Source organism: Grus americana, unplaced genomic scaffold (genome assembly GCF_028858705.1).
Source record: "Grus americana isolate bGruAme1 unplaced genomic scaffold, bGruAme1.mat scaffold_141, whole genome shotgun sequence".
Lineage (NCBI taxonomy): Eukaryota > Metazoa > Chordata > Aves > Gruiformes > Gruidae > Grus > Grus americana.
The window spans coordinates 16,323-30,582 of record NW_026561458.1 but is presented as its reverse complement, the minus strand read 5'-3'; the positions used below and the strand labels follow the sequence as shown (position 1 = coordinate 30,582).

General features: G+C 61.1%; 1 pseudogene; it reads left to right on the top strand.

Annotated features, from left to right (window-relative positions):
* The first annotated feature begins 7,259 nt into the window (after nt 1-7,259).
* On the top strand, nt 7,260-11,853 carry LOC129200458 (N-alpha-acetyltransferase 20-like; annotated as a pseudogene).
* The last annotated feature ends 2,407 nt before the right edge of the window (nt 11,854-14,260 follow it).

Sequence of the window (14,260 nt, the reverse complement as noted above, 5' to 3'; positions counted from 1 at the left end):
GAAGAGCTTGGCGAAACGTCAGCGCCGTTTCCCGTAGGGCCTCCGACGTACCGGTTCGGCAAGCGTGGGCTTTGTGCGATTCCCTCGGGGACGATGGCGAACAAACCTTGTACGGCAGAGAGCATCTTAGCTTACTTTCCATCTCCTGCTCGGTTACTTGCAGAATATTTAATTTGGCGTCGCACGGACCCAGAGGGACGGGTCCCCAACTCATGCTGGTAGGGCAACCCCAGTACCAGCCGGTAAAATCGGAAAAGAGTGCGACGTTTTGAAACGTTTGCCTTGCGAGGAGAAGGGCCGTCTCTCGTTAGGCAACTGAATTCTGCGACCGATTTCCACGCCTCACGCGCGTGCGTGCGCGCACACGCGCCCCCCCCCCCCCCCCCCCCCAACAGGCAGGCTTTGAAGGAGGCAGTCCCTAAGGCAACGCGATCTAAAACGTGGAAGTTTTTTTTTCTATTTTTAATAGTTTCTTACGGATAGGAGGCTCGTGTGAGCGTTTAGCCTGTCCTGTCCTTAATTCTGAACCCACTGGCTGGTGCAGAAGGACGGTCGTGTGACAAAAACAGCATGAAATTTGTCCCTGTGCCGGCTGCGTCCCGTGGTAAAGGAGTACATCTGTTATTCCTGCGTGAAAGATGTTTGATGAGCGTACCGCATCGTCAGAGCTGCTCTTGGTCTGCCTGCAAGCCGTGGGTTATGATTTAGAAATACGTTCGCCTACCGTTCCTTAACTGTGTGGTTTTGGTTTTTATTTTTTCAAAGAAAGGGTGGCTTTTTCGTCGATCTCTTTGTGAGAGTATCAAATCAGGCGGCGGTAAATACGTAGAAGCAACTAGGCGTACTACGGCGTGTACCGGACAGCGTTGGCGTGCCGCTCTGCTAGCAGCGGAGAGCCAGATGAGGATGCCCGTGGTAAGTACTCGTTCTGCCTCCGGCTGAACGGAAAGATTCTCATGTGGAGGGTTCCTGGGCTTGTCTGTGTGATTAGCATTACTTTTTTTTTTTTTTTTTTTTTTAATATGAAACAGGGTCAGATAATTGTTGATGAGTGGGACTTTGCGTACTCCTTTAGGTAGTTTTTCGTACTGAACCTTAGATCGGTTACAAAACTTAATCTTTGTGCAGTTTACACGTTTTGTAGCAACTACAAAGACATTTATCCTGTAGGTAAGCTGAAAATAAAAATGCGGTTTCTCACCTGATTTTTCTTTCGGAGGAACGCTCGCCCCCAGCGGCTGGTTTTTTTTGCTAGTGTTGTCGGGGGGAAGGAACGGCGGCGCTTGCCTGATTTCTTCCCCTAGCCAGGGACCTGAAACTTTGTTTTCCTCAGCTGTTTCACTAGAAATTTACAAGTGTCGGTGGTCAACAGTGGCAGAGAATTGGGTGGCGTTTTCAATTTCAAAGGGAAGGAACGTGTTGATGTTAATTCTGTTACCAAAAGCGAAGTACCAGCTGCTTCCTCTTTCTAGATCTTCTCTCCTTTCGCCGTCCTCCCCGAGGGGTAACGTGGCCACGCCGTATACCTTTTCTGCTCTGGTACCGTTCGTTTGATACGCAGGAGCGCTGTGAAATAACTAGAAGGGCTACGGACAGACATCTGCCATCGTTGCGGCTGCCTTAAATCGTGTATTTGTCCCTTTAGCCCGTCATTTCCTTTCCGCTCAGTTGAGTTACGTGCAGCGTTAGGTTCCAGTCGAGAGCGGTGCCGCCGAACAACGCTCTGGGAGCGTGCGCGGAGGAGGGCGACCGAGATGGCGAGAGGTCTCCGAGGCAAGACTTAGGGGGAGCGGCTGAGGTCACTTGGTTTGTTCAGCTTGGAGAAGGGAAGGCCGAGGGGTGACCTCATCGCAGTCTACACCTTCCTCGAGGGGGACGGCGGAGGGGGAGGCGCTGACCTCCGCTCTCTCCGGTGACCGGCACTAGGACCCGAGGAAACGGGACGAAGCTGCGTCAGGGCAAGTTCAGACCGGACGTTGGGAAAAGGCTTTTCACTGAGAGGGCGGTCGGTCAGTCACGGAACAGGCTCCCCAGGGAAGCGGTCGCAGCCACCGAGCCTGTCAGGAGTTCAAGGAGCGTCTGAACGATGCTCTTAGTCGCACGGTTTAGTTTTAGGTAGTCCCGCGTGGAGCGGGGGCTTGGTCTCGGTGATCCGTATGGGTCCCTTCCAACTTGAGATACTCTATGATTCTGTGAAATCTTCTGGGTTAGAAACGACCTTATTGTAATAGAGAATTCGCTGAACGTGGCTTTGTGCAAGGACTGTCGTCTTATAATATCTTTTTTTTTTTTCTTCCCCCCCCCCCCCCAGATATGAGAAAAGCTCTGTCCAGAGATATGGAGACGAAATCAGTTGTACCTCACCCTGTGACACCGGAAGACATTGAGTAACTGTAAGCTGTGATGCTCAGTGAAATTACTAAGAGCGTTAAGTTTCCCGTGCCTTTGCTTTCACTCTCCCATTCTCTTGTCTTGCGGCACGTCGCATTTTTTGAGGCCGTGGAAGCGACACCGGGAGCGATGGGTTGTCAGAACCAGGTCCTCCTGCCCGTCGCTGGTTTTGCTTACCTTCGCCGTCTCTGTGTACCAGCCTGCGTCTCTCTCTCTCTGTTCCTCAATCCCTGTCCTCTCTTCTCTGTTCTGCTTTGTTTCGCTGCGTATGTCCCGTTCCCTGTCCCACCTTTATCCTTCCTTCCTTCTTCCTCGCCTTTTTCTTTGTCCTTTTGTCCTGCTCCCCGACCCTGTTTCTCGCTCCATCTGACCGTCCTTTTCCTGGCACCTTGGTGTCTCTGCTCCTTGCCCCCGTCTTTCTCTCCCCTCTGCCCAGTCCTCGTCTCCCTCTTTTGTCTCTCTGTCCCTCTGTCCTCCTTCTGCCTCTGCCCCTCTGTCCTGCTCCCTGCCCCTCTTGTTCTCACTCTGCCCCAGCGTCCCGCTCCCCGGTCCTCTTTCCCTCTGTTGCTCTCTCCTTTTATCTCTCCTTCTCCCTGCTCCCCAGCCCGGTTCTCTCACGCTCCCGCTTCCTTTTTTTATTCTCTGTTGCTCTGTCCTGCTCCCCGTGCCGCTGTCCCTCGCCGTACCTCTCGGTCCGGCTCCCTGCCCTTATTCTCTTTTCCTCCCTCGCCGTGGCGCTGCCCGCCCAGGGTCGTTTCTGCCTCTCTGTCCCGCTCCCCGTCCTGGTTTGTCGGTCGCCGTCCCGCTGCCTCTCTTCCTGCCGCTTCTTCCTCCCTCTCTGTCAGGCTCCCTGTCCCCGTCCTTCACTCGCCGTCCCTTTCCTTGCCTCGTGCTTTCTCGCTCGCCGCCGCCGCCCCCCCCATCCAGCTGGCTGCCCCTTTTCTCCTCTCTTCTAGCGTCCTGCAGCTGGCTCCTCGGTTTTGGCGGCAGCCTGCACATAGCAGCCCAGCTCTCCAGCAGCCTGACGGACCGACCGTGTGTCTGTTCCACGCCGGACTGGCGAGCGTGGCTCCGGGTAGGACAGCCGAGGTGCCCCAGGGCCGGGCCCCGAGCCCCGGTGCGGAGTCTCTCCCGGAACCGGCTCTGTGTGTGACTGAATAAACGCTTGCGGTCTCTTTTGCCGTGCCGGCTGCGTTGGCGCTTCCTTTGGGGGGGGGGGGGGGGGGGGCGAGGGGCCGTGATGGAGGGCAGGGGAGGAGGTGTGTGTGGGGGTATTAACGTATTCAACAAGGTCACATTGCTCGCATCCTCGGGATCCAAAAGTGATGCTTCTTGGCTCCGCCCCTGACCCATGCCAAACTCCGCCCCTCACGCAAACTCCGCCCCCCACGCACACCAAGCCCCGCCCCTCATGGAAACTCCGCCCCGGCGCAAACTCCGCCCTGATGCAAGCCAAGCCCCGCCCCTCAGGCAAACTCCGCCCTGATGCACGCCAAGCCCCCCTCACGCAAACTCCGCCCCCACACAAACTCCGCCTCTGATGCACGCCAAGCCCCGCCCCAATGCAAACTCCGCCCCTCACGCAAACTCCGCCCCTGATGCATGCCAAGCCCCCCTCACGCAAACTCCGCCCCTCACACAAACTCCGCCCTGATGCACGCCAAGCCCCGCCCCTCACGCAAACTCCGCCCCCACGCAAACTCCGCCCCTCACGCAAACTCCGCCCCCGACGCACGCCAAGCCTCCGCCCCTCACGCAAACTCCGCCCCGACGCAAGCCAAGCCCCGCCCCTCCGCAAACTCCGCCCCCGATGCATGCCAAACTCCGCCCCTCACAAACTCCGCCCCTCACGCAAACTCCGCCCCCCGCACGCCAAGCCCCGCCCCTCACGCAAACTCCGCCCTGACGCACGCCAAGCCCCGCCCCCACGCAAACTCCGCCCCGATGCAAACTCCGCCCCGACGCAAACTCCGCCCCTCACGCAAACTCCGCCCCGACGCACGCCAAGCCCCGCCCCTCACGCAAACTCCGCCCCTCACGCAAACTCCGCCCCCGACGCAAACTCCGCCCCTCACGCAAACTCCGCCCCGACGCACGCCAAGCCCCGCCCCCACGCAAACTCCGCCCCTCACGCAAACTCCGCCCCTCACGCAAACTCCGCCCCTCACGCAAACTCCGCCCCTCACGCAAACACCGCCCCCCCTGCAAACTCCGCCCCTCACGCAAACTCCGCCCCCGACGCACGCCAAGCCCCCCTCACGCAAACTCCGCCCCCCGATGCATGCAAGCCCCGCCCCTCACGCAAACTCCGCCCCCGACGCAAACTCCGCCCCCGACGCACGCCAACCCCGCCCCTCACGCAAACTCCGCCCCCACGCAAACTCCGCCCCTCACGCAAACCCCGCCCCTCACGCAAACTCCGCCCCCGACGCAAGCCAAGCCCCGCCCCTGACGCAAACTCCGCCCCCGGCGCAAACTCCGCCCCGACGCAAGCCAAGCCCCGCCCCTCACGCAAACTCCGCCCCCGACGCAAACTCCGCCCCTCACGCAAACTCCGCCCCTCACGCAAACTCCGCCCCGACGCACGCCAAACCCCGCCCCTCACGCAAACTCCGCCCCCGACGCAAACTCCGCCCCTCACGCAAACTCCGCCCTCACGCAACCCCCCCCCTCACGCAAACTCCGCCCCCGACGCACGCCAAGCCCCGCCTCACGCAAACTCCGCCCCTCACGCAAACTCCCCCCCCGACGCACGCAAACCCCGCCCCCGACGCAAACTCCGCCCCCGACGCAAACTCCGCCCCTCACGCAAACTCCGCCCCCGACGCACGCCAAGCCCCGCCCCTCACGCAAACTCCGCCCCTCACGCAAACTCCGCCCCCGACGCACGCCAAGCCCCGCCCCTCACGCAAACTCCGCCCCTCACGCAAACTCCGCCCCTCACGCAAACTCCGCCCCTCACGCAAACTCCGCCCCCGACGCACGCCAAGCCCCGCCCCTCACGCAAACTCCGCCCCTCACGCAAACTCCGCCCCCGACGCAAACTCCTCCCCCGACGCACGCCAAGCCCCGCCCCTCACGCAAACTCCGCCCCCGACGCATGCCAAGCCCCGCCCCTCACGCAAACTCCGCCCCCGACGCAAACTCCGCCCGCGACGCACGCCAAGCCCCGCCCCTCACGCAAACTCCGCCCCCGACGCACGCCAAGCCCCGCCCCTCACGCATCGCACAGCGCATGCTCGCTCGGTGCTGCCGCCTAGTGACCAAATTTCGGTACTGCAGCGGCAGCGCCGCGCATGCGCAGTGCAGCGCCACGCCCCCTCCCCGGAACCGGCTGCCGGCAGCCGGTGTGCAGGGGCTGCTGTGAGCCGAGGGAGGAGCGGAGGCGTCGCCGGGCTGCGGCTGCACGGAGGGAGAAGGTGAGCGGGGCAGCGGGACGGACCGGCGGGTCCCGGGGAAAGCCCCGAGGAGGGCGGCGGCAGCGGTGCCGCCTCCGAGGAGAGGCGGGGGCGGGGCGGCGGGTCCGTGTCACAGAGGGGAGGGGGGCTGCCCGGAGCCGTGCGGCGGGTGGGGGGGTGCGCGCCGTGTCGGAACCGGGCGGGGAGACCGTCCGGAGCCGCGCGGCGGGGGCTGCCCGGAGCCGGCGGGCGTCCGCGCCTTTCGGAGGTGGCTGAGGGGAGGCGGGGGCGGGGGGGGGGGCGCCAGCCCGGAGCCGCGCTGCGGAGCTCGGGGCTGCCGTCGCGGCTCGGCGGGGCTTTCGGGTGAGTCGGCTTTGGGGTGAGGGCACGGGACGGTGTCCCCGCAGGGTCAGGAAGCGTGGAAGGCTGCCTCCCGCGGCACGCCGGCAGTTGCAGTCTTGGGGCACGCGGCTGCTGGTCGGCCATATTGGCTCCCCGGAGCACGCCGGGAAGTGTAGTCTTACGGCACTCTAATGGCTGCCACGCGGCGCTTGCCAGTGCGTGCCGGGAGGCGTCGTTTTCGCGGACGTGGCTGCCGGACAGCCCGACTTGCTCTCGCAGGAGCGCGAGGTTGGGGTTTTTTTGCCGGTTTCGAGTGGTTTTCTGCAGGCTTCCAGCCGCTCCCGAGCAGCGGTGCGGCCGTGCTACGAGAGCGCGCGCGCGGTGAGGCGTTGCCCGGTGTCCCGAGACGAGCGCTACCGGTCGGACTCTCCGGAAGCCTGTCCGGCAGCCCCAGGCCGCCCCCGAGCCCTGGCGTGAAGGCGGCAAGCTGGCCCTCGCCTGTGCCGCTTTCTTCCTGAACAGGGGTGCTGGCGGCGGCGGCAGCGGCAGCAGCGCGGGGAAAGAGCGGCGTCTCCGGAAGCCCCTGCAGAAGGAGGAGGGTCTCCGGCCAGGGCCGACCTCCGGTAGTAACGGCCACTGCTTTTTCTTTCCCTCTCCCAGGCCGCGCTGAGGACGTGGTTGCCCGTCCCTCCCTTGGGGATGCCGTCGACTGCACCCGCCTCGCCTGTGCCTGGCCTGGCTCGCCTCGTGGCGTGGGGGCGAAAAGGGACAGGCGGCGGAGCGCTTACCGGCCGTGGACAGCAGCTGCCCTAAGGGAAGCTGGAATGGCCAGAGAAAGGTGAAGAAGAAGAAGAAGAAGAGATGGAAGGCTCTCCGGCCGGCAGCTGCCTCCCGCTGCAGGCAAGAGAGCGCCTGCCTCGCCGGGTGAGGAAAGATCCCTCGTTGCGCTCCGCGGCAGGTCAGGCTGCCGACGGGCACCGCAGGGTCGCCACGCGTAATCCAAAGCACGGTGCGGCCGCGTACCGAGGGAGGCAGGGAGGCAGGCTACTCATCTAGGCAGACTCGTCTCCTCGGAGCTGTAAGACACCCGTGTATTCTCTTAGGCGGAGGACAGCCGAGCGACCGGAGCGACAGCAAAGGAAAGGCGGAGAGCGGGAGAAAGAAGCGTCTGCGCTGGCAAGCTCTCCCGGCAGCGCCGAGAGCCAGAGCTGCGGTGAGTCCTGGGCCCGCGGGGCCCCATCGCCTCTCCTCTGCGTCGCGGGCCCTCCTCTGCCCCCCTCGCTTTCCCACCCCGCTGTGGGGTTTTTTGGTTTGCTTTCTGCTCCCCGCTATGTTCTTTTTCCATCTCGCTCTGACGGGCTGCCTGTCCCCACCTTTTTTAGGTCCTCGCTCTCTCTGCCCCGTAGCCCGTGGCTATTGTTTCCTTCTCTCTCTCCCTGTCTCTCTGTCCGGCCCCCAGCCACTGTTTCTGCATTCCTCCCCCTCGGTCCTGTAGCCTGTCGGTATTTCTGCCATCTCTGGCTCTCTCTGTGCGGCTCCTCGTTCCTGTTGTTCGAGGTCTTCCTTCTCGGCTCCGTAGCGAGTCGTCGTGAGTCTCTCTCTTTCTCCGTCCCTCTTGAGCCTCTTCCCTGCCCCTCGTTTTGAAGGCCCGCCTCTCTGTCCCGGCACCCGTCGCTATGGTTCCTTTTTTCGGTCTGGCTCCGTCTCGCTCCCCGTCCCTGTTTTTCTAAAGTCTCCCCTCTCTGCCTCCTAGCCCGTCGGTACCTTTTTCTTTCCCCGTCGCGGTTCGTCTGGCTCCCTGTCCCTCTTTCTTTCTTCCTTCCTTCCTTCCTCCCTGTCTGCCCCGCAGCCCGTCCCTTCGTTCCTTTCTCCTTCCCTCTCTGTCCCTCTCCCGGTCCCCGGCATTAAACTCTGCTTCTCTGCCCGGTAGCTCGCCACCGTCTTACCTTTCCCCGTCTCTCTCTCTGTCCAGCTCCCTCTCTCGAATCTTCAATTCCTCCCTGTCGCTGCAGAAGCCTGTCGGGACTTTTTCCCCTGCCCGGCTTGCCTCTCCCTGTCTCGCGATTCCTCCCTCTCTGCCCTCTTAGCCGCGACCGTTTTTATATTCTCCGTCTCTCCCTCGGTCCGCCTCGAGATCCCGATTGTTTTTTAAAGCGACCGAATCGTCGAGGTTGGCAGAGACCTTTACGATTATCGGGTGGAACCGCGAACCTGGCGCTGGCAAGTCCCCCTCTGCCCCGCAGCCCGTCCCTTCCCTTCCGACGGCCTCTTTCTCCACCTCCCTCTGTCCGGCTCCCGGCCCCTCTTTTCCACTTCCGCCCTCTGTACCCTGTGGCTTTCCCCCTCTTCTTTCTCTCTCTGTCTCTGTTTGAGGAGGAGCAGCTGCCGCCCCAGCGTTCGCACCCCGTTCACGGTGTCGCGCGCACGCTTCTTCTCAGGCGCGCTTCCTCCTCCTCCTCCTCCTTCGGGCTCGACCCGAGGCTTCCGGCAGCAGTCTCCGGGTGTCGGATTTTGTAAAATAATTAACGTAACTGAAAGGTGCAGCAGCGGGATCGGCCCGGGCGGGGCGCCTCCAAAGAGAGGGACCCCGAACAAAGAAATCCCGGGGCCGTTCCACGCTTGGGTCCCGGACACCCGCCCCTCGCGCGCTGTCCGCGCGTCCCTTAGTCCCGCGGTGACTTTTGGTCTGGGGTCTTCTACCGTCGTCTCGGATTCTTCTTCTGTATAGCTGTGGGCGGTGCGTTATTCCACAGGTGCTGCTGCGCCGATGCTCCGTACGTTCGCAGTAACGGGTAGAGCGGAAGGCTCCGTGGCCAGGGAAGAGCGGCACGGACGCGTTCCTGCTCGCTCCGTTGCACCGGAATTTCGACGGCTGGGTTCGGCCGCTAAATTGATGGCGCTACCGGAAGAAATTTCAGAAAAGTGAGTACTGTGCTTGTCTTTAATCTTTTAAAGTAATTTTTCTACGGGCGCCCGGTCCGTGGCTTAGATATTTGGTTTGCGGCGAAACAGACCCGGAACGTGGCTCCAAGTAGCGTTCCGATTCGCTGAAATTCCCCGTAGTCAGAGAGCAAGAATGGTGAATGTTGCTTGGCGGTTTGAAATCTCAGGCTTTCTCTGAAAGCTGACCTGCCAGAATGAGCCGAAAGCAGGCCGAACGCCAATAGGGATGCCGCAGAAAAGGTCCTCTTCTTGACAGGAGAAGAGCTTGGCGAAACGTCAGCGCCGTTTCCCGTAGGGCCTCCGACGTACCGGTTCGGCAAGCGTGGGCTTTGTGCGATTCCCTCGGGGACGATGGCGAACAAACCTTGTACGGCAGAGAGCATCTTAGCTTACTTTCCATCTCCTGCTCGGTTACTTGCAGAATATTTAATTTGGCGTCGCACGGACCCAGAGGGACGGGTCCCCAACTCATGCTGGTAGGGCAACCCCAGTACCAGCCGGTAAAATCGGAAAAGAGTGCGACGTTTTGAAACGTTTGCCTTGCGAGGAGAAGGGCCGTCTCTCGTTAGGCAACTGAATTCTGCGACCGATTTCCACGCCTCACGCGCGTGCGTGCGCGCACACGCGCCCCCCCCCCCCCCCCCCCCCCCCCCCAACAGGCAGGCTTTGAAGGAGGCAGTCCCTAAGGCAACGCGATCTAACACGTGGAAGTTTTTTTTTCTATTTTTAATAGTTTCTTACGGATAGGAGGCTCGTGTGAGCGTTTAGCCTGTCCTGTCCTTAATTCTGAACCCACTGGCTGGTGCAGAAGGACGGTCGTGTGACAAAAACAGCATGAAATTTGTCCCTGTGCCGGCTGCGTCCCGTGGTAAAGGAGTACATCTGTTATTCCTGCGTGAAAGATGTTTGATGAGCGTACCGCATCGTCAGAGCTGCTCTTGGTCTGCCTGCAAGCCGTGGGTTATGATTTAGAAATACGTTCGCCTACCGTTCCTTAACTGTGTGGTTTTGGTTTTTATTTTTTCAAAGAAAGGGTGGCTTTTTCGTCGATCTCTTTGTGAGAGTATCAAATCAGGCGGCGGTAAATACGTAGAAGCAACTAGGCGTACTACGGCGTGTACCGGACAGCGTTGGCGTGCCGCTCTGCTAGCAGCGGAGAGCCAGATGAGGATGCCCGTGGTAAGTACTCGTTCTGCCTCCGGCTGAACGGAAAGATTCTCATGTTGAGGGTTCCTGGGCTTGTCTGTGTGATTAGCATTACTTTTTTTTTTTTTTTTTTTTTTTTAATATGAAACAGGGTCAGATAATTGTTGATGAGTGGGACTTTGCGTACTCCTTTAGGTAGTTTTTCGTACTGAACCTTAGATCGGTTACAAAACTTAATCTTTGTGCAGTTTACACGTTTTGTAGCAACTACAAAGACATTTATCCTGTAGGTAAGCTGAAAATAAAAATGCGGTTTCTCACCTGATTTTTCTTTCGGAGGAACGCTCGCCCCCAGCGGCTGGTTTTTTTTGCTAGTGTTGTCGGGGGGAAGGAACGGCGGCGCTTGCCTGGTTTCTTCCCCTAGCCAGGGACCTGAAACTTTGTTTTCCTCAGCTGTTTCACTAGAAATTTACAAGTGTCGGTGGTCAACAGTGGCAGAGAATTGGGTGGCGTTTTCAATTTCAAAGGGAAGGAACGTGTTGATGTTAATTCTGTTACCAAAAGCGAAGTACCAGCTGCTTCCTCTTTCTAGATCTTCTCTCCTTTCGCCGTCCTCCCCGAGGGGTAACGTGGCCACGCCGTATACCTTTTCTGCTCTGGTACCGTTCGTTTGATACGCAGGAGCGCTGTGAAATAACTAGAAGGGCTACGGACAGACATCTGCCATCGTTGCGGCTGCCTTAAATCGTGTATTTGTCCCTTTAGCCCGTCATTTCCTTTCCGCTCAGTTGAGTTACGTGCAGCGTTAGGTTCCAGTCGAGAGCGGTGCCGCCGAACAACGCTCTGGGAGCGTGCGCGGAGGAGGGCGACCGAGATGGCGAGAGGTCTCCGAGGCAAGACTTAGGGGAGCGGCTGAGGTCACTTGGTTTGTTCAGCTTGGAGAAGGGAAGGCCGAGGGGTGACCTCATCGCAGTCTACACCTTCCTCGAGGGGGACGGCGGAGGGGGAGGCGCTGACCTCCGCTCTCTCCGGTGACCGGCACTAGGACCCGAGGAAACGGGACGAAGCTGCGTCAGGGCAAGTTCAGACCGGACGTTGGGAAAAGGCTTTTCACTGAGAGGGCGGTCGGTCAGTCACGGAACAGGCTCCCCAGGGAAGCGGTCGCAGCCACCGAGCCTGTCAGGAGTTCAAGGAGCGTCTGAACGATGCTCTTAGTCGCACGGTTTAGTTTTAGGTAGTCCCGCGTGGAGCGGGGGCTTGGTCTCGGTGATCCGTATGGGTCCCTTCCAACTTGAGATACTCTATGATTCTGTGAAATCTTCTGGGTTAGAAACGACCTTATTGTAATAGAGAATTCGCTGAACGTGGCTTTGTGCAAGGACTGTCGTCTTAGAATATCTTTTTTTTTTTTTCTCCCCCCCCCCCCCCCCAGATATGAGAAAAGCTCTGTCCAGAGATATGGAGACGAAATCAGTTGTACCTCACCCTGTGACACCGGAAGACATTGAGTAACTGTAAGCTGTGATGCTCAGTGAAATTACTAAGAGCGTTAAGTTTCCCGTGCCTTTGCTTTCACTCTCCCATTCTCTTGTCTTGCGGCACGTCGCATTTGTTGAGGCCGTGGAAGCGACACCGGGAGCGATGGGTTGTCAGAACCAGGTCCTCCTGCCCGTCGCTGGTTTTGCTTACCTTCGCCGTCTCTGTGTACCAGCCTGCGTCTCTCTCTCTCTGTTCCTCAATCCCTGTCCTCTCTTCTCTGTTCTGCTTTGTTTCGCTGCGTATGTCCCGTTCCCTGTCCCACCTTTATCCTTCCTTCCTTCTTCCTCGCCTTTTTCTTTGTCCTTTTGTCCTGCTCCCCGACCCTGTTTCTCGCTCCATCTGACCGTCCTTTTCCTGGCACCTTGGTGTCTCTGCTCCTTGCCCCCGTCTTTCTCTCCCCTCTGCCCAGTCCTCGTCTCCCTCTTTTGTCTCTCTGTCCCTCTGTCCTCCTTCTGCCTCTGCCCCTCTGTCCTGCTCCCTGCCCCTCTTGTTCTCACTCTGCCCCAGCGTCCCGCTCCCCGGTCCTCTTTCCCTCTGTTGCTCTCTCCTTTTATCTCTCCTTCTCCCTGCTCCCCAGCCCGGTTCTCTCACGCTCCCGCTTCCTTTTTTTATTCTCTGTTGCTCTGTCCTGCTCCCCGTGCCGCTGTCCCTCGCCGTACCTCTCGGTCCGGCTCCCTGCCCTTATTCTCTTTTCCTCCCTCGCCGTGGCGCTGCCCGCCCAGGGTCGTTTCTGCCTCTCTGTCCCGCTCCCCGTCCTGGTTTGTCGGTCGCCGTCCCGCTGCCTCTCTTCCTGCCGCTTCTTCCTCCCTCTCTGTCAGGCTCCCTGTCCCCGTCCTTCACTCGCCGTCCCTTTCCTTGCCTCGTGCTTTCTCGCTCGCCGCCGCCGCCCCCCCCATCCAGCTGGCTGCCCCTTTTCTCCTCTCTTCTAGCGTCCTGCAGCTGGCTCCTCGGTTTTGGCGGCAGCCTGCACATAGCAGCCCAGCTCTCCAGCAGCCTGACGGACCGACCGTGTGTCTGTTCCACGCCGGACTGGCGAGCGTGGCTCCGGGTAGGACAGCCGAGGTGCCCCAGGGCCGGGCCCCGAGCCCCGGTGCGGAGTCTCTCCCGGAACCGGCTCTGTGTGTGACTGAATAAACGCTTGCGGTCTCTTTTGCCGTGCCGGCTGCGTTGGCGCTTCCTTTGCGGGGGGGGGGGGGCGAGGGGCCGTGATGGAGGGCAGGGGAGGAGGTGTGTGTGGGGGTATTAACGTATTCAACAAGGTCACATTGCTCGCATCCTCGGGATCCAAAAGTGATGCTTCTTGGCTCCGCCCCTGACCCATGCCAAACCCCGCCCCCCCCCGCAAACCCGCCCCCCCCGCAAACTCCGCCCCTCACGCACACCAAGCCCCGCCCCTCATGGAAACTCCGCCCCCGGCGCAAACTCCGCCCTGATGCAAGCCAAGCCCCGCCCCTCAGGCAAACTCCGCCCTGATGCACGCCAAGCCCCCCTCACGCAAACTCCGCCCCCACACAAACTCCGCCCCCCACGCAAACTCCGCCCCTCACGCAAACTCCGCCCCCGATGCACGCCAAGCCCCCCCCTCACACAAACTCCGCCCCTCACAACAAACTCCGCCCCGATGCAACCAACCCCGCCCCTCACGCAAACTCCGCCCCCACGCAAACTCCGCCCGACGCAAGCCGCCCCCGCGCCCCCTCACAACAAACCCCGCCCCCGAACCTAACTCCGCCCCTCACGCAAACTCCGCCCCCGACGCACGCCAAGCCCCGCCCCTCACGCAAACTCCGCCCCCACGCAAACTCCGCCCCTCACGCAAACCCCGCCCCTCACGCAAACTCCGCCCCCGACGCACGCCAAGCCCCGCCCCCACGCAAACTCTCACGCAAACTCCGCCCCGACGCACGCCAAGCCCCGCCCCTCACGCAAACTCCGCCCCCGACGCAAACTCCTCCCCCCCCGCACGCAAAAGCCCCCCCCTCACGCAAACTCCGCCCCGACGCACGCCAAGCCCCGCCCCTGACGCAAACTCCGCCCCCACGCAAACTCCGCCCCTCACGCAAACCAAGCCCCGCCCCCTCACGCAAACCCCGCCCCGCACGCCAAGCCCCCCCTCACGCAAACTCCGCCCCCGACGCAAACTCCGCCCCGACGCAAGCCAAGCTCCGCCCCCCACGCAAACTCCGCCCCCGACGCAAACTCCGCCCCTCACGCAAACTCCGCCCCCGACGCTCCGCCCCTCACGCAAACCCGCCCCCGACGCAAACCCCGCCCCTCACGCAAAGGCCCCCTCACGCAAACTCCGCCCCTCACGCAAACCCCGCCCCTCACGCAAACTCCAACAACGCCCCCGACCAAACTCCGCCCCCTCCCCGACGCAAACTCCGCCCCCGACGCACGCCAAGCCCCGCCCCTCACGCAAACTCCGCCCCCGACGCAAACTCCGCCCCCGACGCAAACTCCCCCCCTCACGCAAACTCCGCCCCGACGCATGCCAAGCC